The 25,008-nt window shown below is 46.8% G+C and overlaps 1 pseudogene; it reads right to left on the minus strand.

Moving 5' to 3' along the window:
* The window catches only part of LOC139361064 (SH3 domain and tetratricopeptide repeat-containing protein 1-like), a 46,146-nt pseudogene extending 24,021 nt beyond the window's left edge, over positions 1 to 22,125 (minus strand).
* Positions 22,126 to 25,008: the final 2,883 nt, after the last annotated feature.

Here is a 25,008-nt window from a genome sequence, read left to right on the forward strand (position 1 = left end):
GGGGGAGGGGGGAGGGATTGCATTGGGAGTTATACCTGATGTAAATGACGAGTTGATGGGTGCAGCACAGCAACATGGCACAAGTATACATATGTAACAAACCTGCACGTTATGCACATGTACCCTACAACTTAAAGTATAATAATAATAAATAAATTTAAAAAAAAAAAGAAAAAGAGACAAACAAACAAACAAAGAAATCAGGGGCCGTGAGTCAGAGGCAGTGTGTTTGGTTCCTGGCAGGTAATCTTTTGGGAAACCATCCCATACAATTAGTGTTACACTTCTCAAAAAGAAAGTGTGACTTTTATAGAAAAATCGATTCCATTTGGGAGAAAGGCCTAATAAAACCACAAAAGGGTAATACATTCATACAACAACAAATTCAATTCATCTGTCACAAACTGAAATCCCAAAGCCCTCTGGGCACACAGCTGCTTTTCTGAGCTGAAATTCAACTCCAGTTGAGAAGCAGGTCAATTTTTCTAAAAAGATTTCTTTTTCACATGCCTTCAATAAAAATTCCTTTCCCTCGCTTGTCATTTTCCAGATTTAATGGCTCTGTTGGTCTTCCTCTCATTTAGGCCATGAGCACTGGCTGCATGTCTGCTACAGCCCGGACTCCAAGGGAGGCACCCTAGGGAACACAGATGACCTCAGCACAGCGACAACGGGGAAGGAGCACACACGGGGAAGGCAAGAGGATACAATCGCAGACTTCACACAGAAAAGAACGTGGCATCCATACCCTGTCCCATTTCTAGAAAACAACGATGCTGAGTCAGTAACATTTACCGAACAGCCTGCAGTGTGGAGGCAGGCACGAGGGGGCTCCATGCGAGGAAGAGCACCTTCAGAAGGGGGCGTGCAAACAACGTGGAGGCAGGAGACGCCCCCACGCACAAGGGCCAGCCTGGGGGCCTGCAGAAATGCCCATGCATCTAGGAGGCGGGAGAGAGGACAAGATACTTAAATGCTCCAAAAGGAATAGAAGCCTCCGAAGAACCTCCCCCGAAATGGGGCAGGGATTTACAAAAGACCAAACCCAGCATGCGCACTTACCTGAGCATAGCGCCACCAGAGCGAGGTATCAAGGAAGAAACAGGGTCCTTAGAAGCCTGAGCCTCTACTCCCAGCTCTGCGACTCATTCACCCTATGACCTTGGTGAAGGCTCTTAGCTTCTGTGAGCCACAAGAGAATCACGGGAAAACAGAAGATATGAAAACTGCTCTGCCTTTTTCACAGAACTGCTGAGGGAATAAAATCAGATCATGGATTTTAAAATTCTCTGTGAGTTACGAAGTAAAATACAAACATAGGAAATCATTCTTACCATTAGTAAAAGCACTGTAAAATTAAGAGCAGAGGTAAGATCACAGCATTTTCCACCTCCCGACTCCCGAGAGAAATAGTGAGTCCAGCCGATGTATTTGTGCAACCCCAGTATCTAGGCTTTGAGAGCCTCAAACCGCTCATGAACTCTGACAGTATCACTCCAGTCCAGTGCTCATTAAGTTCTCCAAGACAGCCAACTGACCTAAAATACTACAGCTTTTTCAGCTGGGCTTGAAGCCCTCCACGCTCACAGCACAGCTAAACAATGAAGAGGTTTTCTGCCACTAGACTCAAAAGCTGGCTTTTGTAGATTCCCATAGAAAGAACATTCAAGGCCAGGCGTGGCGGCTCACGCCTGTAATCCCAGCACTTTGGGAAGCCAAGGCAGGAGGATCACCTGAGGTCAGAAGTTCAAGAACAGCCTGGCCAATATGGCGAAGCCCCGTCCCTACTAAAAATGCAAAAATTAGGCAGGGCGCGGTGGCTCAAGCCTGTAATCCCAGCACTTTGGAAGGTCGAGACGGGTGAATAACGAGGTCACGAGATCGAGACCATCCTGGCCAACAGGGAGAAACCCCGTCTCTACTAAAAAGTACAAAAAACTAGCCAGGCGAGGTGGCGGTGCCTGTAATCCCAGCTACTTGGGAGGCTGAGGCAGGAGAATGGCATAAACCCGGAAGGCGGAGCTTGCAGTGAGCTGAGATCCACCCACTGCACTCCAGCCTGGGAGACAGAGCAAGACTCCGTCTCAAAAAAAAAAAAAAAAAAAAAAAAAAAAAAAAAAGAGCATTCGTTTTTGCTGATGTTCATGATCCTGTGCTTAACACAGAGAAATCATACAACACTGAAATCCTGAAAAACATATCATAAAAATCATTTACTGACTGTAAAGACTTTCAATATAACCTGTAACAGTGAGTTCCTCTCCTCTTTCCAGCCAGCTCCACTAACGTTCTGACCCTTAACAATGCTTCCACTAACAGAGAGGAAAATTAATAGGACCACTTACCCCTCTCAGCTGACAGCTAAACCAGTGCTTCTCCCTGGGCTCACTAAAGATGACCTTTACCCAAAACCAGGCTACAAAGACCCCGTAAATGTTGACTAACAATTTCAAAATTCCCATGTTCTTTGTCCACTCCTAAGGAAGATGAACTGAAGCCAGGTGTCTCCAAGTCAGAACTAACAGAGGCCTTAAACATCAGATGGCCCATCCCCTTCTTTGACAACCGGGGGATCTAAAGCTGAGATTATGGAAGAAAACAGCCTGTTTAGTAACAAAGTGAAAACCAAAGTCTAGTCACCTAACCTCTGGTCCAGAACTCCTGCGATAATCCAGCACCCATACAGGATGAGTCTCCCTAACCAGAAAGTCTGAAATCCACAACTTTTTGAGTGTCGATGTGATGCTCAACGAAACGTTCATTGGAACAGCTCAGACTCTGGATTTTTGAATTCAGGATGCTCAAACAGCAAGTACAATACAAATATACAAAAATCCAAAAATGTAAAAAAATCTGAGACACTTCTGGTTCCAAGCAATTTGGATGAGGGACATTCAACCTGCATTTTTTTTTTTTCCTCTAATGAAGGAAATTAAAAATGAGGCCTCAGCAAAGCCATTCAATCCATACTAAAGCCATTCAATAGTTTAATTAGTACCCATTTAAAGTTAAGTGCTACCCGCAGATATTTAAAAGGATGAATACATACATGCCTATAATCCCAGATCTTTGGCAGGCTGAGGCGGGAGGATCACCTGATGTCAGGAGTCCAAGACTAGCCCAGCCAGCATGGTGAAACTCCATCTCTACTAAAAATGCAAAATTAGCCAGGCGTGGTGGCACACACCTGTAATCCCAGCTACTTGGGAGGCTGAGGCATGAGAATTGCTTGAACCTTGGGGGGAGCAAGTTGCAGTGAGCCGAGATCACACCACTGTACTCCAGCCCAGATGACAGAGCAAGACTCTGTCTCCAAAAAAAAATAATAATAATAACTAATTTAAACTGTGTTTTCACATGGAGCCCATGTTCTCAGAACACAAGCCCTGCTCTGTGCTCCAAGGGCACACAGGGTGCCCCTTTATCTTAATACTCACCATATTCCATGGCAGCCATTGGTACGTGTGTCTCCATCGCACTAGACTTCCTGCGCATGAGGCAGGGATCATATATTATTACCTTTCTGTCCCCAATGTCTGGCCTAGAAGACACTCAGTAAATGATTCCTGAACTAAGTTAGTTACTAAGATATGTTAAACTTGTATTAACAAAATTGATTTAATAAGTTTGCCAATGCAGCCTTCATACCACACAGCTTAAATCTCAACCAGCGGGTTTATCTTGTGTTCTGCTAGATTATCACCTATTAACATTCAGGAGGCACCTAGTATGTGCTAGGCATTACTAATTGCTGGGGACCTAGCAGTGACAAAACAACATTCCTTGTTCAAAGAGAATTTCTAGTATAAAGAGGAATAGAAGGAATAGGCTAGATTGATGAGAGAGCTAAGAAAAGGACAGGCTGCCATGGGAAGCACCTGGTCTTGTCTGGATGGTACATAGTTAACGAAGTCTGAGTGCTTCATATAGCGCAAGATCATTTCCTCCAAAGAAGCTAACGAAGCTTTGATTCCCCAGTAGCAGAAGTCACCACAAAGGTGTGCACAGCCCCATGCTTAGTGTAGGAAATGAAACCAAACAAACAAACAAAGCTCCAAATTCCAGAGGAAATGGTCCAATTATGAAATTCTCTGGCTACATTCAATTGAAATTCAAGGTATTCAAGAGGCCAATATTTAAGTGATAAATTAACCCAACCACTTAAAACTAAAGTAGTCTTTGGTTCAAGGGGTAAAGGTATAGTACCTTTTACAAATTTATTGGCTCCTAATATTTACATTTAAATATGATGATGGTGTAATAATAACTTTATTAAGTAGATACTATGTGTTAGGCACAAAACTAAGCACTTTACACACACATTTGCATGATCCTGTGGGATGATAATGACCCCTTGTCATCCCATTTCATAGATGAAAGTCAGGTTTTTATAAGCTTAAAAATTTGCCCCAAATGACACAGCTAGTTAGCAAAACCCAGGCAGCCTGACTCCATAGGCCTTGCTTAAAGAAGTAATATTTATAAACTGTTCAGCACAGCGGTGGTACAAACAAGAGTTCAATAAATGCCTAAAGAGTACTTCATACCCAAAATCGTTTCCCCCCAATCAAACTAGACTTACTCTGGTTCTGCATAACCAACTGTCAAATTATTGTTCCATGAAGAAAAGGTGGAATGGGTAGAGATCAGAATAGAGTGAATAACTGGGAAATATACTTGATGACAGGTAGTAACAGGATGTGGCATTTAGGCTATTTCCACATTTGTTTGCATAACACTTTTTTTTTTCACAGTTCTAAAGCACAAGAGCCATTCTAAGCTGGTGAAAGCATAAGGCATGTCTATGAGCCAGGACTCCAATTCACTGTGGATCAGTGCATCTCAACCTTTATGGTATATCAGAACCACCTGGGGGTTTTTAACAGCACTATAGCTGCGTAGGCTCCATTCCTGCGGATTCTATTTCAACTGGTCGGGAGTAAGCACGCATGCTTTTTTCACAGCCCCCCAGATGCAGCTAGGTTTCCAAACCACTGTCCAAGATGCTCTCACACTTCCGCTCAGTTCAACACACACTCACTGAGATTCTAAGCACTATGAATCGGGCTAAGTTAACAAGTCAGGCTCCACTCCCTAATACTGTTGGCAAAGAAACCAATATCAGAGATTTATTCCAGTCCAAACCAAATAAATTGCCAGGTGAAAAAAATGCCTGGCATAGTTTGCCATACAGAACAGCTTCCTGTATCTTCCCGGTCAGTAGCCTAGAGACTGACTCTGAGCCATGAGAATTCAGAATCAGGGGAAAATGCCAGTCTGAGGCATCTGCCACACTCCTAATGTTATGCCTAGACCGTTTATTCCCCGAAGAAGACCACCAGAGTCCAGAGTCAAAGCTAAGCAGCAAGGATCTTTATTACAGGTTCGAACCTGGAACTCTCCCTCGCTCGTGAAACGAGACGGGCAGGAGAGCTCTCCCACTCAGCTCCGAACAATGTTAGATAGTCTAAGAAAAGTGGGCATAGAGTTATTATACAAATCAGATATATGATTGGCTAGTGTTTGAACAAGGCGATTTGGCTAACTATGATTGGTTCCTGCCATTTCTGATATTTTGGTTCAAACTTTGAGGCGGGAGAGCAGGTTTATGGCAGCAAGAGTTTATCTTACTTAAACACGTCTTGTGACCTTGCCTCAGAACTTACAAAATCTCTGGTATGTGCAAAACAAAATCTCTGGTACGTGCAGAAAACCAGGTACACACAGAACTTATGAAATATCTGGTATGTGCAAAGATTAGAGAGCAGAACAAGGGTGTAGCGGGTGGGGGGCAGGTACACATCTATCTTTGTGTCCTTTCACTAACACACCCCCAAAAGCGCCCAGCTACATTTCACACCCACTGTCTTAACAGGGATCGAAATAGAGAAGAGCAGTGCAATACAGAAAACAGAGCCTGCTGGGCGCCAAAAGCCTGGGGAATTCCAGTCCTAGCCCTGCTACCAATCAGTCTGGTCACTTCTCTCTGGTTCTGGTGTGGCCAACAGTTATGCGAGAGGATGAGGCATAAAAACACAGATGTCAGGCAAACTCCAACATCCAAAATACATAGAAATTAAAAAGCATTAAGGTGATATCAAGGAATGTATGGCATCAACCAGAACAGTACTGAAGTATTCGTTTTCCCATTCTTAAGAAATCAAAAGTGGAAGCAGAAAATTGAGCAATCGGCCTACCAAGTTGACTGGGGCAACAGAATACACTCACGGATTCTGCTCACAACAGCGGGGTGACAGACCAAAAGAAGAACTGCAGAGCGTCCCTCTCTCCTCTGTCCACCCATGCCATGAGCACATGAGTGCATCCACACGCAGTGCCCAGTCTCCTGTTCCACTGACGCCAGCGTCCACTCACCACAAGCCTACCAAGTGCCACATGTGCTATGATGCTCCCTCATCTCATCACCATAGACATCCCTGCTGGAGGTGAGTATGTGACAGACGAAAATCACGGAGGCCTAGGGAGGTTGAGACCCGCATTCCCACTGTGGTGAGGGCGTGCTTGAGAGGGACCCCACGGCTGGGCCCTCCATGCCGCTCTCCTCAGTCATCACTCCCAGACCAGAGCAACGAGGGTGAATTTTCTTCCTCTCACTATTTTCAGCCCCTTGGCTGACCCACCATTCCCCAGAAAGCTATCGAGTTCGGGCAGCTCTGAGGCCACAAAGCCATAAACGCACGGGACACACAGCCCATCTGTCTCTAACGGGTCTTTTACTTGTCATGCTGGTCATTTCTAAGAGCAGATGGGTTAAGAAAGACTTGGCAAGTTACCACGAAATGACCCCTCCACTCCTCCCTGGGGGAAGGCTGACTAGCGAGCAGTCAGGCCGGCTTTCTTCCCCCACTCCCTGCATTCCTGTCCCTAAGGAGCCACAGACAATCCCACCAAATATAAGCAGGAGACAGCCGCCTCCTTCCTACAGCTGGAGGGGGAAGGGTCCTCTCGGGTCTTTCAAACTGAATGAAAACCAAACTGTGAGCTGTACTGACCCGGGCCTCACCCATGTTGCAGGCGTGTACAACCCAGGTGCCCAGTGGTATCATCAGGCAGAACTACAAATGTGCTTTCCATCGTTTTCATACACTGATTCCAGAACAGCTATCCACACAGCTCCACTTCTCACACATACGACGTGCTTCAACGGATTACACAGCATGTTCACCATGGCCCCTCATCCGCTCCTCCCAGCAGCCTTGTGTGATCCCTTGAGTATGCTTCCTCATACTGAGGTTTGAAACCAAAACTTTCCCAAGAACATCCAGCTAGTGTTAGAACCAGGAGATGAGGGCTTCTGATTCTAGAACCAGTATTTGTGCCACTATTCCACATGGGCCCCTCCAGGGATTTCTGCCTGATCTTAAAATGCAGACAGCAAATCCATCTCTCTACAGTTCTGAGGTTCCCTATAGACAAGAAGTCAAACTTCTAACAGAAAGCTTATACTTATTTGGAAGGCTACCTGGGATATTTCTTTTAAGTTAGTTTGTTCATGTTTTGGAAAGATTGTTCCAATGGCAATGCGGGGCATGAAGTGAAGAAAGGATTCCATGATGAGGCAGAGAAACAATTCGGTGGCTCTTACAACAGTTCAAATGAGGCTTGAGGCGCAACCAGAAAGGACAGAGGCAAAATGCACTGGAAAGAAATGCAAAATGAAACCCACTCAGACCCAGGATGGATAAAAGGGGATTAAGCATGATGGTGGTTTCTAGTTTGAAAGGCTGATGAACAAGGATGTCATTAACTACTGCAGAGTGGTATCTGGGGCCTAGGTTCACCAGTTTGTTTAACCATTCACCTGCTGAGCAGTCTCTGGGCTGTTTCCAGTTTCTAGCCTCTATAAATAATGCTGCTATAAACAGATACATATAGGCTTTTGTGTGAACATAAGTCTTCATTTCTCTGGGATAACTGCCCATGAATGTGAGTGCTGCCTCCTACAGCAATTGCACATTGAGTTTTTTAAGAAACTGTCAAGCTGTTTTCCAGAATGGCTGTACCATCTTCCATTCCCACCAGCCAAGTGTGAGTGATTCCGTTTCCCCGCATCCTCACCAGCATTGCTCTTGTTACTACTTTTTATTTTAGGCATTCTGATAGGTGTGTAGGGACGTGGCTTTAGTGTGCATTTTTCTGATGGCTCATGATGTTGAACATCTTTTCATGTGCTTATATGTTATCTGAAATGTCTCTTCAGGTGTTTTATTCATTTTCAAAGTAGATGATTTGGTTTCACAGCTGAATTTGGATAGTTCTTTATATATTATAGACATCAGTCCTTTATCAGACATGTGGTTTGCAAATAGTTTCTCCCAGTCTCTAGCTCCTCTTTTCATCTTCATTTTGCATTTTACATTTTAGTCCATGATCCATTTTGAGTTAATTTTTGTATGAGGTATGAGGTTTAGATCAGAGTTCAGGTTTTTTTCCTAGGAATAATCAGGTAGCCAGTAACTTTTTTTAAGAGACAAGGTCTCACTCTGTCACCCAGGCTGGAATGCAATGACAAGATCAGAGCTCACTGCAGCCTCGACTCCTGGGCTCAAGTTATCCTCCAGCCTCGACTCCTGGGCTCAAGTTATCCTCCTGCCTCTGCCTCCTAGAGTAGCTGGGACCACAGGCAGGTGCCACCATGCCCAGTTAATTTTGTTAGTTTTTGTAGAGACAGGGTCTTGTGCCATGTTACCCAGGCTGGTGTGGAACTCCTAGGCTCAAGTCATCATCCCACTTATATGGGACCAGGCAGTGGCACATGCCTGTAATCACAGCACTTTGGGAGGATGAAACAGGAGATACACTTGAACCCAGGAATTCCAGACCAGCCTGAGCAACAGAGGGAGGCCCTATCACTGCAAAAAATTTTAAACATTAGCTGGGCATGGTGTTGCACACCTGTGGTCCCAGCTACTTGGGAGGCTGAGGTGGGAGGATCTCTCAAGCCTATGGGGCTGAGGCTGCAGTGAGCCATGATCACACCACCACACTCCAGCCTGGGAGAAAGTGAGATGCTGTTCCAAAAAAAAAAAAAAAAAAAAAAAGCAAAAAAAAAAAATGCTAGAGCATCACCCATATTAAAGACAGGCATTGCCGGGCGCGGTGGCTCAAGCCTGTAATCCCAGCACTTTGGGAGGCTGAGACGGGCGGATCACGAGGTCAGGAGATCGAGACCATCCTGGCGAACACGGTGAAACCCCGTCTCTACTAAAAAATACAAAAAAACTAGCTGGGCGAGGTGGCGGACGCCTGTAGTCCCAGCTACTCGGGAGGCTGAGGCAGGAGAATGGCATAAACCTGGGAGGCGGAGCTTGCAGTGAGCTGAGATCCGGCCACTGCACTCCAGCCTGGGTGACAGAGCCAGACTCCATCTCACAAAAAAAAAAAAAAAAAAAAAAAAAAAAAAAAAAAGACAGGCATTGTCTTTTTGAAAATTTAATTTCAGTTATATAATGGACATGTAAAATATCCAGTTTGAAAGATTGAAAAATACATAACTCTAAGTACTCTTACCTTAAAATTCTGATTCCTACCTAAGATATCACATACTGTTTACATAAGTATCATAATACCTGGACAACAACTAAAAATGTGTAAGAGGGAGAAAAATGAGCATGTATGCCTACAAAAGGATATTTCCCCCTTATGACATAAAAAAGTCATCACTGCAAACCCCTGTGACTGTATCTAAAGCAAGCCTACTGTTTTACTTCTCTGTATTATAAAATGCAAGGCTACAATTCAAATACTACACATTTCCTGAAGCCAAGGGTAGTTTACTTAAAATAAATGCCTAGGATCTATATCAAAAATATGAAAAAGCTAGCTACTTCATAACCATTCCAATCTAAGTTCAGCTTTTTCTTTTTTAATTGATACATAATTGTGTATTGTACATATGTATGGAGTACACATAGTGATGTTATAATACATGTAATGTATGTGATCAGCATAATTAGCATATCCACCATCTCAAACATCTATCATTTCTTTGTGTTGGTAACGTTCAATATCCTTCCTCTAATTATCTGGAACTATATATTCTATAAATATATATTTTTTTGAGACAAAGTCATGTTCTGTTGCCCAGGCTGGAGTGCAGTGGTGCCATCTCGGCTCACTGCAACATCTGCTTCCCAGGTTGAAGCTATTCTCCTGCCTCGACCTCCCTTATAGCTAGGGTTACAGGCACCCAGCACCACGCCCGGCTAATTTTTGTATTTTTAGTAGAGACGGGGTTTCACCACGTTGGCCAGGCTGGTCTCAAACTCCTGACCTCAGGTGATCCACCCACCTCAGCCTCCCAAAGTGCTAGGATTACAGGCATGAGCCACCGCTCCCAGCCTGAAACTATATATTCTTGTTAACTATAGTCATCCTATGTTATAGAACACTAGAATTTATTCTTATCCAAGTATAATTTTGTATCCTTTAACAAATTTCTCCCTATCTCCCTCTTCCCCCACCCTTCTCACGCTCTAGGATCCTCTGTCTACTTTCAACTTCCATGAGATCCACTCCTTTTTACCTTCCACATAAGAGAACATGTGGTGTGTAACTTTCTGTCCCTGGCTTATTTCACATAATATCTTCCAGTTCCATCCACGTTGCTGAGAATAACAGGACTTCATCCTGTGTTATGGCTGAATAGTACTCCACTGTGTATAAAGACCACATTTTCTCTATCCATCATCTGCTGTTGGACACCGAGGTTGATTCCATATCTTGGCTATGGTGAACAGTGCTGTAGGAAACATAGAGGTGTGGATGCCCCTCCGACACTGATTTCCTTTTCTTTGGGTATCTACACTGTAGTGGGACTGCTGGATCAGTCTGTAATTTCATTTGCAGTTTTCTGGGGACCCTCCATACTGTTTGCCATAGTGGGTGCCCTAGCTTACTCTTACTCTTTTTCTTTTTTCTCTTTTAGACAGAGTCTCACTGTTGCCCAGGCTGGAGTACTGTGGTGTAATCTCGGCTTGCTCACTGTAGCATCCGCCTCCCGGGTTCCAGGGTTCTCATGCCTCGGCTTCCAGAGTAGCTGGGATTACGGGCACTCACCACAGCACCCGGCAAATTTTTGTATTTTTTAGTAGAGATGGGGTTTCACCACGTTGGCCAGGCTGGTCTTGAACTCCTGGGCTCAAGTGACCCGCCCACCTCAGCCGCCCAACAGTGCTGGGATTACAGGTGTGATCCACCGCTCCCAGCCAATTTTTGTGTTTTTAGTAGAGACGGGGTTTCACCATGTTGGCCAGGCTGGTTTCAAACTCCTGACCTCAGGTGATCTGCCCGCCTCGGCCTCCCAAAGTGCTGCGATGTCAGCGTGTGCCCCGCGCCCAGCCAGCTGCTCTAGTGTACACCCCACTACAGTGTGTAAGAGCTCCCTTGTCTCCATAGCCTCACCAGCACTTGTTATTTTTTGTCTTTTTGATAATACCCGTCCTAACAGGTGAGATGATACCTCACTGTGGTTTTGATTTGCATTTCTCTGATTATAAGTGATACTGAGCATTTTTTTTTCACATATTTTTTGGCCATTTGTACATCTTCTTTAAAGAAATGTCTGTTCGGTTGGGTGTGGTGACACAAACCTGTAAGCCCAGCACTCAGAACGCTAAGGCAGGAGGACAGCTTGAGCCCAGACCAGCCTAGGCAGCATAGCGAAACCCCAGCTCAAAAAAAGAAGAAGAAGAAAGAAATACCTGTGTCTGTTCAGCTTTTTGACCTCCAAAAATTAAGAGCCCATTTTGGAATCTGACGACCTGCCTGATTCAGAGACAATCTGTGTTTGGTTCTACTCTGCTACTTCCTATGTGACTTTGGGAAGTTCCCTTAGCCACTTTGAGCTCAACCTCCTCAACATTAACCAGGAATAAGTACCACCTGCCTCTGGTGGTTAACGCTGAGGACTGAAATGAGAACCTCCACAACGCCACTTGACAATGCCACCTGGCAGGAGCCCCTCAATGCGGGGCTGGTAGGATCATCTGAAGCTAAGTACAACTTTCCTTTCCACTCTCCCAGGCTCACTCTGCATACGATTAGCAAAGAATAGTGAATAAAGGAAACCAAAATACTTGCTTAATTTTTAATAAGAAATTTTTAAAAAGTGGGGGTGGTGGCAAAATAGGAGGGAGAGGAGAGGAAGGAAAAGCAGTCGATCACAAGTTCTAGTCCAGGGCTCATCCCTGGCCTCCTCACTCAGGAAATCACCAGTCCCCACCTCCTGGGGAGGGGTACTTTCTCGGCTGGCTTCACCCACATGGAAGGCACTGCCACAGGTGTTCAGAAACCAGGAGCACCTTGAAATGGGCAATGTGCTTTGGGTAGGAGACCTACAATTTTCCCGAAGGAAATCACAGCACAAAAGTGACCCACATGGAGGCACCAACGGCTGTAAATACTTGGTGGCAAAAACTGATGTCATACCTTCTGTACAGGAGACACACACCCAAATAAAACTTGCCAAAGTAGCAGAGAAAAAAATACAGCAGACAGCCAGTGCCATTCTGTTACAGAAATATTTATATCCCAAAGCCAGGGACCTCTCTGGAACACTGTCTTTATTTCCACGTTTCATGGAAGATATTTGAGTGCACTCACGTGTGTCTCAACAAACTTCCAGTCCCTGCTCTAAACCCTGTGGCTGCTCAGCGAAACCCAAAAGCAAGTATCAGTTTTCCTTCCAAGTGGGAAATTTCCTGACCTAGCGAAACCAGCATCAAATCCACTTATTATGAGAGAGCTGATTACAGGCGAAGCCCTCTAGTCCCAGGATGACTCCCCTCCTGCAGGAGCGGGAGGGATGGGCATAGCACTGGCCTGTCAGACCACATCTCCAGGCAGTTTGAAACCATGGCTGCTCAGCTGAGCCATGATAAAAACCAAAACCAAGTATCTCTGAAAAGTGTACATGTCAAGAACCAGACCTCGGACCAGACTCAGCAGAAATGGATGTTGCAAGGTTTGTTCAGAGACCTCCTCTCCATGCCCCCTCTCCCCGGGACCTCCCTCCTTGCACTAGGAGCCCAGGGACAATGGACCACTCCCTTACCTCTAGCGCAGAGCATTTTCCGGAACAGCTCCCAGACTGTACCAGACCCTGAAATGTATTCACTGAATGCACTATTTCTTGGAATGATCGTAAATCACCTGATTATAACAACAACTGTTTTAAAAGTGTTCTCTCTCTCTCTCTCAGGAATCGTGCCATGAGTTTGAGCAAGCAGCTTTGCTTCTCTCTACTGCAATTCTATCATTTGAAAAATATTAACAAATATTGTGTTCACCCATAGCATTGTTGTAAAAAGCCTTAAGACCCACTTCATGTAGCCTGTCTGGAGCACAGACTGTCACGTGGTAAATGCCCACTGAAGGTGAGTTACCTCTAGCTATTATAACCTGCCACTCCAGCGAACAAAAGGAGTCGATCAGGCCTAACCGTATCACCATGAAAAGATGTCCATGTAGACTGCGCAGTGGGAGTAGGGGGACTCAATGTTGATCAGGTACTATTTTGTTTTTTACAATGTGTACATATATATTTGTAGGTACACTGGAAAAGATCTAGAAGGAAATACACCCAGTGTTAATAGTGACTACCCCAAAGACACATTCATCCAAACACACAACAGAAAATCACTCAGTATCTTTCTGCCTTCCATATCATTTGAACTATTTTCAATAAGCATCTATGGCTTTTGTAAAGTTTTTGAAAGGAATTTATTGCATTTTTTTCTGGAGAAACAAGTAGGAGCATGAAAAAGGTGGAAACAGAAGGTAAAATGTACCTGGTTGTGTGTACTTGCCCGGGGCTGTTAGCTTTCCTCCTGTGTCTTTGGCTGGCCTGTAATCCCCTAGTGGTGGAAATGCACCCTGACACTTAGCCATCATCCCCACAACACTCAGTACCGCATAGAGACCAGGGCAGTGATGCCCACTCGGACTGTGATTCTACTTATAAAGCAAAGGACCAGGGGCCAGATGCGACTTGTCTTTGGTAACTCACCAGCTGTTGTTTGAACCAGAACAAAGCCAGGTCTCCTGATGCCCAGAAAAGAGCTAGTGCCTGTCCCACTGGAAACGTGGTGAAAATGTTTTGCTTGCTGTGAAAAGATGCACTACTGGAGAAGATGGGTGCAACTTCTCATGGAGACACTCGGCCCAGATCACCAGGAAACAGGTCCGTCAGATGAGACACTAAGCCCATCCACCGGAAAGGAAATCTGGCTGGTCAGTGGAGGGAAATTCACACAGCCCAACAGCAGCAACAGCATGAACAAAACAAAAAACACCTGACTGGAAAGCCATAGCCTGCGTAGCTTATTCGAAACAGAGCCACAGTCCTAGCAGCACACATCACTACAACACAGAGCTTCAGTCAGTGTGTGCACACTTTAAGTAGAAACGTAAAATGTCCATGTTTTTGGAACAAGGAGGCTATTTGTGTGTGTGTGATGTCAAAGAAAACAGCTGAGAAGAAACTGTTGGCAAGGAAATAGAAATAGGAACCCTTACACATTGACAGTGAGATAACGGTATGGACCTAACGGAATGGAATCCGGCAACACCCATCAATATTTAAAATGTGCAGAACCCTGGATCCCACAATTGCATTTCTAGTAATGCATCCTATGAACATATTTACGCAAATATGCAAGAATTATGCACAACTCAGCATTGATTAATCGAAACGGTTGGGAACAACCTAAATACTTACCGGTGGACAACCGTGTTTATCTGATGCCAACATCTGTGTTTTTAAAAACAAGACACATAGGCTGGGCGCAGTGGCTCACGTGTGTAATCCTAGCACTTTGAGAAGCTGAGACAGGTGGATCACAAGGCCAAGATATCCAGACCATCCTGGCCAACATGGTGAAACCCCGTCTCTACTAAAAATACAAAACTTATCTGGGCGTGGTGGCGCACACCTGTAGTCCGAGCTACTCAGGAGGTTGAGGCAGGAGAACCGCTTGAACCCGGGAGGCGAAGGTTGCAGTGAGCTGACATCACGCCACCCTGGTGACAGAGCAAGACTGCCTTGGAAAAACAAACAAACAAACAAACAAAAACTGGCAACAGTGGTCACAGGGCAGTGATGGGAGTAGGACTGCCTTTCACTCTCCAGGACCTTTTGAATGTCAGTCATATTACATATTCAAAATATATGACTACAGCAAATATTTTCAAAGTAACTATGAAAAACTGGGAGAATAGTAATATCTAACACATAGGACTGCTGTATAATTAAAGGATGAAAAACATTAAGCACTATCAGAGTTCAAAGGAAGAAAGATTAATTCTAGCTTGGATGTCAGAGTGGGGATCATGTAAAGGAAGTGAGTATTTCAAGTCTTGAAGGATGGAGAAGATTTAAAGAGGCGGAAGTGTGGAGATGATGTCCCAGATGGAGATAAGAACATAGGCGAAGACGATGAAGAGATGAGAAGGTATAAATTCTAAGTGCAGCTCTCAGGCTGGGCCTCAGAACAGGGCTTAGGCAACAAGCTGGAGTGCAAGGCTGATGGCGGGAATGGAAACACTGAAACCCAAACTTGCATATCACGCCCTGATCATGAGCCTTGAATGCCAAGCCAGGGAACCCGTCCTTGATCTTAACAACGAAAAATCACTGGGCCGGGTGTGGCGGCTCATGCCTGTAATCCAGTCCTTTCAGAGGCTGAGGCGAGAGGACTGCTTGAGGCCAGGAGTCTGAAACCACTCTGGACAACACAGCAAGACTCTGTTCTTACAAAAACTTGAAAAATTAGCTAGGCAGGATAGCACACCTGTAGTCCCAGCTACTCAGGAGGCTGAGGCGGGAGGATCACTTGAGCCCAGGAATTTAGGGTTACAGTGAGCTGTCATGGCATGCCTAGATTCCAGCCTGAGCAACAGAGCAAGGGCATGTCTCAAAAATCAAATCAAATGAAATAAAATCACTAAAAGTTTGTATAGACATAAAGTATAAACTCATACCATATATGATTTAATCAAGATATATAATATAAATTAGAGGGGGAAAAGAGAAATTAGGAAGCTATTATAAGAAAACAAGGCTCAACTAAGACATGAGCAAAGGCCCTGGGATCACAGGGCTATCTTTATATAAAGGAATGAACTACCACATTTATTTTCATGGCATCACCAGCTTAGATACAGGCTACAGTATTCTGGAACCATCTCTGTATCAGTCAAATCAGATGGCCATAATACCGTAGGCAAATACCAGAAAAAACACCATAGGCTGTGTGGTTTAAACATTAGTTTATTTCTCACAGCTCTGGAGGCTGGAAGTCCAAGATCAAAGTGTTGGCCAACTCAGTTCCGGGACAGAAACCTCTTCCTGGCTTGCAGACAGCCACCTTTCTTCTTGTTTCCTCACACCAGGGCAGTGGGAGCTCTCTGCTTTCTCTTTTTTTTTTTTTTTTTTTTTTTTGAGACAGAGTCTCGCTCTGTCACCAGGCTGGAGTGCAGTGGCACAATCTCAGCTCACTGCAACCTGACTCTCTGGTTCAAGCAACTCTCCTGCCTCAGCCGCCCGAGTAGCTGGGATTACAGGCACGTGCCACCACACCCAACTAATTTTTGTATTTTTAGTAGAAACAGGGTTTCAGGATGGTCTCAATCTCCTGACCTCGTGATCTGCCCACCTTGGCCTCCCAAAGTGCTGGGATTACAGGTGTGAGCCACCACACCCGGCCTGGTTTCTCTTCTTCTAAGGGCACTAATCCTGTCAGACCAGGGCCCACGCTCATGATCTCATCTAACCCTAATGACTTCCCAAAGGTCCTAACCCCTAATACCATCACACAGGCAGTTAGGGCTCCAGTACAAGAATCTGGGGGAGACATAAACATTCAGTTTAGAACAATGTCTTTTCAATCCTGTTGAAAAAAACAACCAAATGAGTAGGCGACAAAGTACCTTATACGTAAGCAAGTCAGGACTTTTCATATTTCTGCTAACACATTAAGGTCAATTCAAAATATCTGATAACAAGAGTCAGAAGCAGAGATAAATGAAAGTTAGTTACTCTGCATTTTAGGCCCGCATTGAGCTGTCTTCCAATGACATTGTGGCACAAAGGACACTGCTTTCTATTCCTGGTTTTGCCACCAAAAAAGATGGAACATTTCCCTGTATTTCCGTTTATCTTGAAAATCACTGGGCTGACCTAGCAGACCTCCAAGGTCCCTTCCATTCACAAATTCCACAAATAACTTCCTACCAACAGATGCTACACAAATAAACTACACTGACGAAGGGGAAAGCTAACACTAGCAAACAATGAGATGCACACAAGACAAGACGTATAGAGAACTGGATCAACCACAAAACTGGTGGACGATGAGCCGGCGGTGGATGAAAACACATTCCCTAACGGTGGACAGAGGCAATGGCGCCGAGGTAGTATTGTTGAGGATTTCCTATTTTAAATCTTCAAGATCAATGGCCCAATTGTTTATATTCAGTCTGATTAAATGTGAACGTGAAAACTTACTCCAGGGGACACAGACATCTAAAAACTTCCCAATGTATCCAATTTGTCATTTGATATTTTTACTGACAAGAAGAATGCGGGACTGAATATACAAACAGACCATGCCTGATCATATGTATAAAGACAGAACTCAGATCACAACCTGTAGCTGCCCACCCAGGAAACCAATCCCCTATCTACAGTCAACAGCCAGGAGGCCAGCCAGGCTAGCACATCAGACAGGAAGCCAGACTGCTCTCTCTCCACAACCCAGAAACTAAACCACAACTCTGTCCCACGTGGCCAGGACTTGACTCAAAACTGACAGCCACCCTAATTTTGGCCCCTGTTTCCAGTTAGGATAATCCAGAGAAAGCCAAATATGCCCCTAACCAATCATATAGGACACCCCACTTCTGCACAGCTGCCTCCAGCCCCCACAACAGCCTCCAATGAGAGCCGTTCTTTTCCATCCTGAAGTTTCCCCACTCCTCATCCGCCACTCACTTTCATGTCAGTCTCTGCCACACGCAAGTGACGGTGCCCACTCCCTTGCCACAGCAGCTCTGAGAAAGTCGCCTCTGCCTGTCTCATGCGGGTGGCCTTCCTTTATTTCCCCCAAAGAATAAGTCTTAAATGAGGGGCTTCTCTCTATATGGCCAAGCTATACAATTCAGAAGCCCAGCATGGCAGATTCCAAGCCTGGAAAGACCATACACCCCTCAGGTCCTCTTTCCACAAAACACAGCTTCCTTGAGTTCTTCAGTCACTCCCCACAAACCAGGGAAGGAACCACGTGTTATGGAAAGATCAAGGGCCTTGAAGTCAAACTTCTGAGTTCATCAAATACTTCATCTTTCCACTTAAGAAATTACATGGCCTTGGCCAGGCGTGGTGGCTCACACCTGTAATCCCAACACTTGAGGAGGCCAAGTTGGATGGATCACCCAAGGATGGGAGTTCAAGGCCAGCCTAACCAACATGGAAAAACCCCATCCCTACTAAAAATACAAAATCAGGCAGGGCACGGTGGCTCAAGCCTGTAATCCCAGCACTTTGGGAGGCCGAAACAGGTGGATCACGAGGTCAGGAGATCGAGACCATCCTGGCTAACACGGTGAAACCCCGTCTCTACTAAAAAATACAAAAAAACTAGCCGGGCGAGGTGGCGGGCGCCTGTAGTCCCAGCTACTCGGGAGGCTGAGGCAGGAGAATGGCGTGAACCCGGGAGGCAGAGCTTGCAGTGAGCTGAGATCTGGCCACTGCACTCCAGCCTGGGCCACAGAGCAAGACTCCGTCTCAAAAAAAAAAAAAAATACAAAATCAGCCTGGCGTGGTGGTGGCACATGCCTGACATCCCAGATACTCTGGAGGCTGAGGCAGGAGAATCACTTGAACCTGGGAAGCAGAGGTTGTGGTGAGCCGAGATCACGCCATTGCACTCCAGCCTGCGCAATAAGAGCAAAACTCTGTCTCAAAACAAAACAAAACAAATGACGTGACCTTGAACAACTTTCTTAACTTCTCTAAGCCTCTATCTTCTTCTTCAATAAAATAGTTTTCCCTCCAAGATTGCATTAAACGGAATCACACATGTAAACCAGCTGACAAATATCAGGGGCCCAACAGCTGTGCGCTCCTACTGCCACCCCACTTTACCCCAAGGGAGAAGCGCAAGACGTCCAGAAAAAGCCTGTTGATCCCTACACCTCAGCATCCTGTGTTCACACAAGGCGCAGTGGCATCCAGACTTACCGGGGTCACCCAAATACAAGACATGTTTTGATTTTTCAACTTAGGTACACATGGCTTCTAACGTTCACCATATATCATCCATAATTTAGAAGAGATTTTCCTACACTACCCCGTGGTTCTATTTTAGCAGACTTAGATGTGCCATAATAGCTCACTCTCTTAAGCCCTCTTCAGTATCAAAAACAAAACTTTAATCTGTAACACAGTTATCAGCAGTGAAAGTGGAAAAGGTACCTATGAGTCAAAATCACCCTCTGCCCCGCCCCGCCCCACCCTACAAAAAGCTGTTCAGGAGTATTTGGGCTGCTTATGAGAATGCTGTCTGTATTCCCAGGGACAGACCAACGCCTACCCTGGTTAGAAGCTGCGCTGCTCAGCCTCCAGGGTAGAAAGCTCCCCACACCCTCTACCCAAGGAGAAGAGAAGCAAATGGGGTGGCCAGGCTCCAGGATGTGGATGTTTAGTGTGGTTTCTGCAGTCTAGGTCACCGCCATGGGTGAAGCTCTTCCTTCCTTCTTTTCCACCCAAGTGGCCAAGGTCCTACGGCTGCTGTAGGGCCTCTTCCCTATGAGTCAGCCCAGCCATTCCCCTTCCCCATTCTTCTTCTTCTTCTTCGTTTTTTTTTTTTTTTTTTGAGATGGAGTCTCACTCTGTCACACAAGCTGGAGTGCAGTGGCGTAATATTAGCTGTCTGCCACCTCTACCAACCGGGTTCAAGCAATTCTCCTGCCTCAGCCTCCCAAGTACCTGGGATTACAGGCACGCACCACCACGCCCAGCTAATTTTCATATTTTTAGTAGAGACGGAGTTTCAACTTGTTGGTCAGGCTGCTCTCGACCTCCCGACCTCAGGTGATCCACCTGCCTCGGCCTCTCAAAGTGCTGGGATTACAGGCATGAGCCACTGCATCTGGCCGAGTCAGCCCAGCCATCCTGACTTTGTTCTGGCAAAATTACTCTCTTCCACGTCTACCTTCCAAGTAGCTAAATCAGAGATCTGGCCCTTGGGGCAGGCTTGAAGAATCCCTGTTTTTGGTCCTCAAGAGGTCCTACCAGGGTCTGGGACAATTTCAAGACTTGTGTTCTTAAAGAGGAAAGAAACCTCACATACACGGCTCTCGCAGAGCTCAGGCAAGCTCATATCAGAGGCAAGGCTTGGGAGGCGGCCCTAAGGTTTGGGTGTGCCATCTATGATACCAGCTAAGAGATCTGAAGCCAGCTGTCTGGGTTCAAACCTGAATTCCAACAGCACTGGCTGTGTGATGTTAGACAACGTCCCCAGCCTCTCTGTGGTTCAGGTTCCTCACTGTAAAAGGGCCACAATAATAGAGCTGCTCTAAAAATTAAGCGAATTAGTGCATATAAGGTATTCAGAACAACGCTTGGCACATGGGGGAGTTCAATAAACACATATTGAACAGAGTAACTTAGCAATTAGTAAATATACTCATGCAGGTCAGGCGTGGTGGCTCATGCCTGTAATTCCAAAACTCTGGGAGGCTGAGGCGAGAGGGTGACTTGAGCCCAGGAGTTTGAGTAGCATGGGCAACAGAGCAATATTCCATCTCTAAAACTGTGTGTAACATACATGTCTATATACACTCAAATGTTCACAGTGTATTTATAGTATACAAAATAGCTGGAATACAGACTTAACTATTCACAATGGCTACTTCTAGAGAAGGGGGAATGCAAATTTCAGCTTTTTACCCCACACATACATTCTTGTATCATCTGAAATATTTAAGCAAATTGTATGTATAAATTTGCCCCAAAACACATAGAATAATGTAGTTTTGATTCCAAAATCTTCAAATCATGATGGAATTGTCCTGTGAAAGTAAAGTTATAGAGATGAAAAGCCTCCCTCCAGCCTAAATGCTCTTTCATATGACCTATATTACACAAACCAATGCAGACGCCCCGATCCTTTCCCCACTGTCATAAGAATTTTTCAGTGAACTGCATTCCCCTTTACAAACTAGATGATAGTTAGAGTTACCAGGCAAGAACGTGGATCCAGTTCTGCTTTTTCAAAGCCCAATGTTCCTCACATAATAGCAATGCATTCTTCAACCGGTCAACTGCCCCCAACACCTGAGCTCTCTGTTGTACACAACTCAACGAGGCCTGGGAGAAAGCAGGTGCAAATTTCACTTACTCAGTAGCAACACATCCCACCTGATTCCTCTGCTGGGCTAGTTCTCAAGTCATCTTTTTCTAAGCTTTCATTAGGCTCTACTACACGTACCTAGTCTGGGTAAAATACTGTACCAGGGTTTTTTTGGTTTTTTTTTTTTTTTTTTTGAGACGGAGTTTCACTCGGTCGCCCACGCTACAGTGCAGTGACGCCATCTCGGCTCAGAAGCCAGCGCCCGGGTCCATGCAGTCCCCTCCGCGGCAGACGCGGGGAGCCGGGGAGCAGTGGGGACCGGCCCCCACCCGCAGGGCGACCGGGACCCCCGCGCGGGCCCAAGCGGTATGGCAGCAGGCGCGAAGCCACCGGTGCCACCCGAGGCCGAGACAAAGCCCGGGCGCAGGAACCTCAGATCCCGACCTCGAACCCTGCGGAACCCAGCTCAGAGGCGCCACACCCGGGGCAGAGACCCCCGCCCGTTCCGGAGACCCCGTCGCCCGGTCTCACCTCAGGCCACCGGCTCGCAGCACTCGCTCCTCGCCGCGGCGCTTGGGGTGATTGGAGCGCAGCTGAGCAGCCAACAGAGCCGAGGCAGCCTCAACAATGGAGTCCCGGGGCGGGGCCGCCGCCGCCGCTTCAGCCCGTGTTTCCCGCTCAGGATCCGGCTCGGATCAAGGAGCTGCAGCTGGCGCGGGGCTGCGACCGGGACACACACCCTGCAGATGCACACGGCCCCGCCCGCCGCCCGCCGCCCCGCCCCCAGCGGAGCTGGGCGCCCAGGGCCCGACCCCCGGCCAATGGAGAGCGAGCCGCGCTGAGAGGGCGGGGATTGGGGGAGCAAATGGAGGTTGGGCGGGGCGGCGCTGGGACTGGGCGTACCGGGTCCCGCGGGAGGACCGAACCCAAGAGCTGGCCGGATTCTGGCCTCCTAGAACACCCAGCTCAACGTCCACCTGCAGTCTGGTCTACAGGACGCGCTCATCTCAAGCCCAGAACTCAGGCTTTTAGGGCAGAGAGCGAGAGACAGGCTTGCTTTACAAAAAGTGAAACTGAGGTCCAAGGAATAGGATTGCCTGCTGCCCGAAGTCACGTAGTCCCATTCACTCGTTCACCTTGTCATTCAGCAAACATTTGGAAGCACGTATGGTGGGCGTTAGGAGTGAAGTAGGGCCGGGCGCGGTGGCTCCCGCCTGTAATCCCAGCACTTTGTGGGGCCGAGGCAGGTGGATCACTTGAGGCCAGGAGTTCGAAATCAGCCTGGCCAACAAGATGAAACCCCATCTCTGCTAAAAATACAAAAACTTAGCCGATCGTGGTGGCGCGTACCTGTGATCCCAGCGACTGGGAAGGCTGAGGCAGGAGAATCGTTTGAACCCGGGAGGTGGAGGTTGCAGTGAGCTGAGATGGTGCCACTGCATGCGCTCCAGCCTGGGCGACAGAGTGAGACTCTGTCTCCAAAAAAAAAAAAAAAAAAAAAAAAAAAAAAAAAAAAAATTAATAGATGGGAAGTAGAAGCGAACTTAGACCTTCCCTGAAGGAGCTCGGCCAAGGAGTACCTGAAATGTCTCTGCATCTCTTTAAGGTCTGATAAAGGAACCAGGAGCGAGCACTAATCACTTCCCTTTCCTGCCTCAGAGCTTTCATGTGTTTGCTGTTCCCCACCTGAAATGCCAAGTACCAATGGTATTTATTTATTTATAGAAATGGGGTCTCCCTATGTTGCCCAGGGTGGTCTCAAACTCCTGGCCTCAAGCTATCCTCTCGTCTCAGCCTCCCAAAGTGTTGGGATTACAGGCATGAACCACTGTCCCCAGCCCTGATTATCTTTAAAACCTCTTTCCTCATCTTATTTGAGCTTCCTGCTTCATGTGCCCCCACACCCTTGGTTTTCCTGTACCTCCATAGCTGCTCTGCCAAACTTGTGTTTATCTGGGCTCAGGCCAAATGCCCTTCCATTTGCAGTGGGCACTGCCACAGGAAATCTGATGCCTTTCCGGGCTTCACAAACCATCCACATGCTCTGCTGCCTGCTAGAGACATCCATCCCAGTCAGATGCCCAGCCCTGACCTTTCCCAAAGCCCCAGCTGGACACAGGGAAGCATCTCAAATTTTCCGTGGGCCAAAACAGAGTGCTTTATTAGTGCCCTAACCTGCTCATCTACATTCTTGTGATTGTCTGTAAACAGTCCCTCTATCCACCCAGCTGCTCAGGTGAAAATCTCAAATCCTCCTCCAGTCCTTCCTCCCCGAACCTCTCATGCAGCCCTCTGCCTTCTAGGACACTGAGCACCCCTCACTTCCAGCACCAGCTGGGGTGCTGTCTCAGTCACTGCCACCCACTTGGCATGAAGTGTGACCTCTCTCCCACTGTGGTGGCTTACGCCTGTGGTCACAGCACTTTGGGAGGCTGAGGTGGGCAGATCGCTTGAGGCCAGGAGACTGGGACCAGCCTGGTCAATATGGTGAAACTAAAATACAACGATTAGCCAGGCATGGTAATGCGTGCCTATGGTCCCAGCTCCCCTACCCAGGAGGCTGAGGCAGAAAAATTGCTTGAACCTGGGAGGCAGAGGTGGCAGTGAGCCACCATCACAGCACTGCATTCCAGGCTGGGCAACAGAGTGAGACTCTGTTGCAAATTTAAAGAAAAAAAAAAACGAAGAAGAAGAAGTAGGAGAAGTGTGACCTCTCTAAGGCAAGGCAGTGTCCCACTCTGATTCACTTCCATGTGTAAAACAGGACCTGCACCCTGAAGGCATTCACTCAGGGAGGCTGCTGGGATGGGTGGATGCACAGTTAAGGTCTTCATGGTGGCTGGGGCTGACCCCATCCCCATCGCTCTTCCCACACACACCTGCACACTCATCACTCCCACGCTCACACCCACCACTGAAAGCCTGGCCCCTAATCTGATTTGCCTAAAAATATCCCCAGATGAACAACACAGGCTTCCCTACCTCTCCCCTGCTAGGGCCCCACCGTGTTCTGGGATGTACTCAGGGATAAGGAGAACAAAACCTCAGGGAGTGAAAGGACATTCCAGGGTGCAGGCCTCTGCATCCCCCTCCATGCCCTCACCCCTGCCTGACACACCCTCACCCCTGTACCTGGCCAGCTCCTACCAGCCCTTAAAGTCTCACCAAGTTCAGTGGTGGCAGTCACACCCTTAAGTGACTGACCCCGCAATGACCTATGCCGTTGCATAGTCTTCCTGACCTTGGGTATGAGCAAAACCGGTGACTGGCTTCTAACCCATAGAGCCTGGCAAAAGCAATGGTATGTCACTGTCACAGTGCATCACCTTCGCACACTAGAGAGAAAGGTTCCACCCGCAGGCGCTCCAGGAGGGAGATGCTCTGCTGAGAAAGGACCTTTGTAGGAGCCCCGTAGGAAAGGAAGCAAAAAGCTGGGCCCTTGCAAAGCGGGTCCAAGCAAATGAATTCTGCCAATAACCTCGGCGGACCTGGAAATGGATTCTGCCCTGGTGGAGCCTCAGATGAGGATGCAGCCCAGCTGCTTAGAGTGAGATCCCAAGCACAGGACCCGCTAAAATGTGCTCAACTCCTAGCTTGCTAAAATTAGCTTAAAGGTGTGTGTTGTTTTAAGCTT

Source organism: Macaca nemestrina (genome assembly GCF_043159975.1).
Source record: "Macaca nemestrina isolate mMacNem1 chromosome 4 unlocalized genomic scaffold, mMacNem.hap1 SUPER_4_unloc_5, whole genome shotgun sequence".
In the NCBI taxonomy this organism is placed as follows: Eukaryota; Metazoa; Chordata; class Mammalia; order Primates; family Cercopithecidae; genus Macaca; species Macaca nemestrina.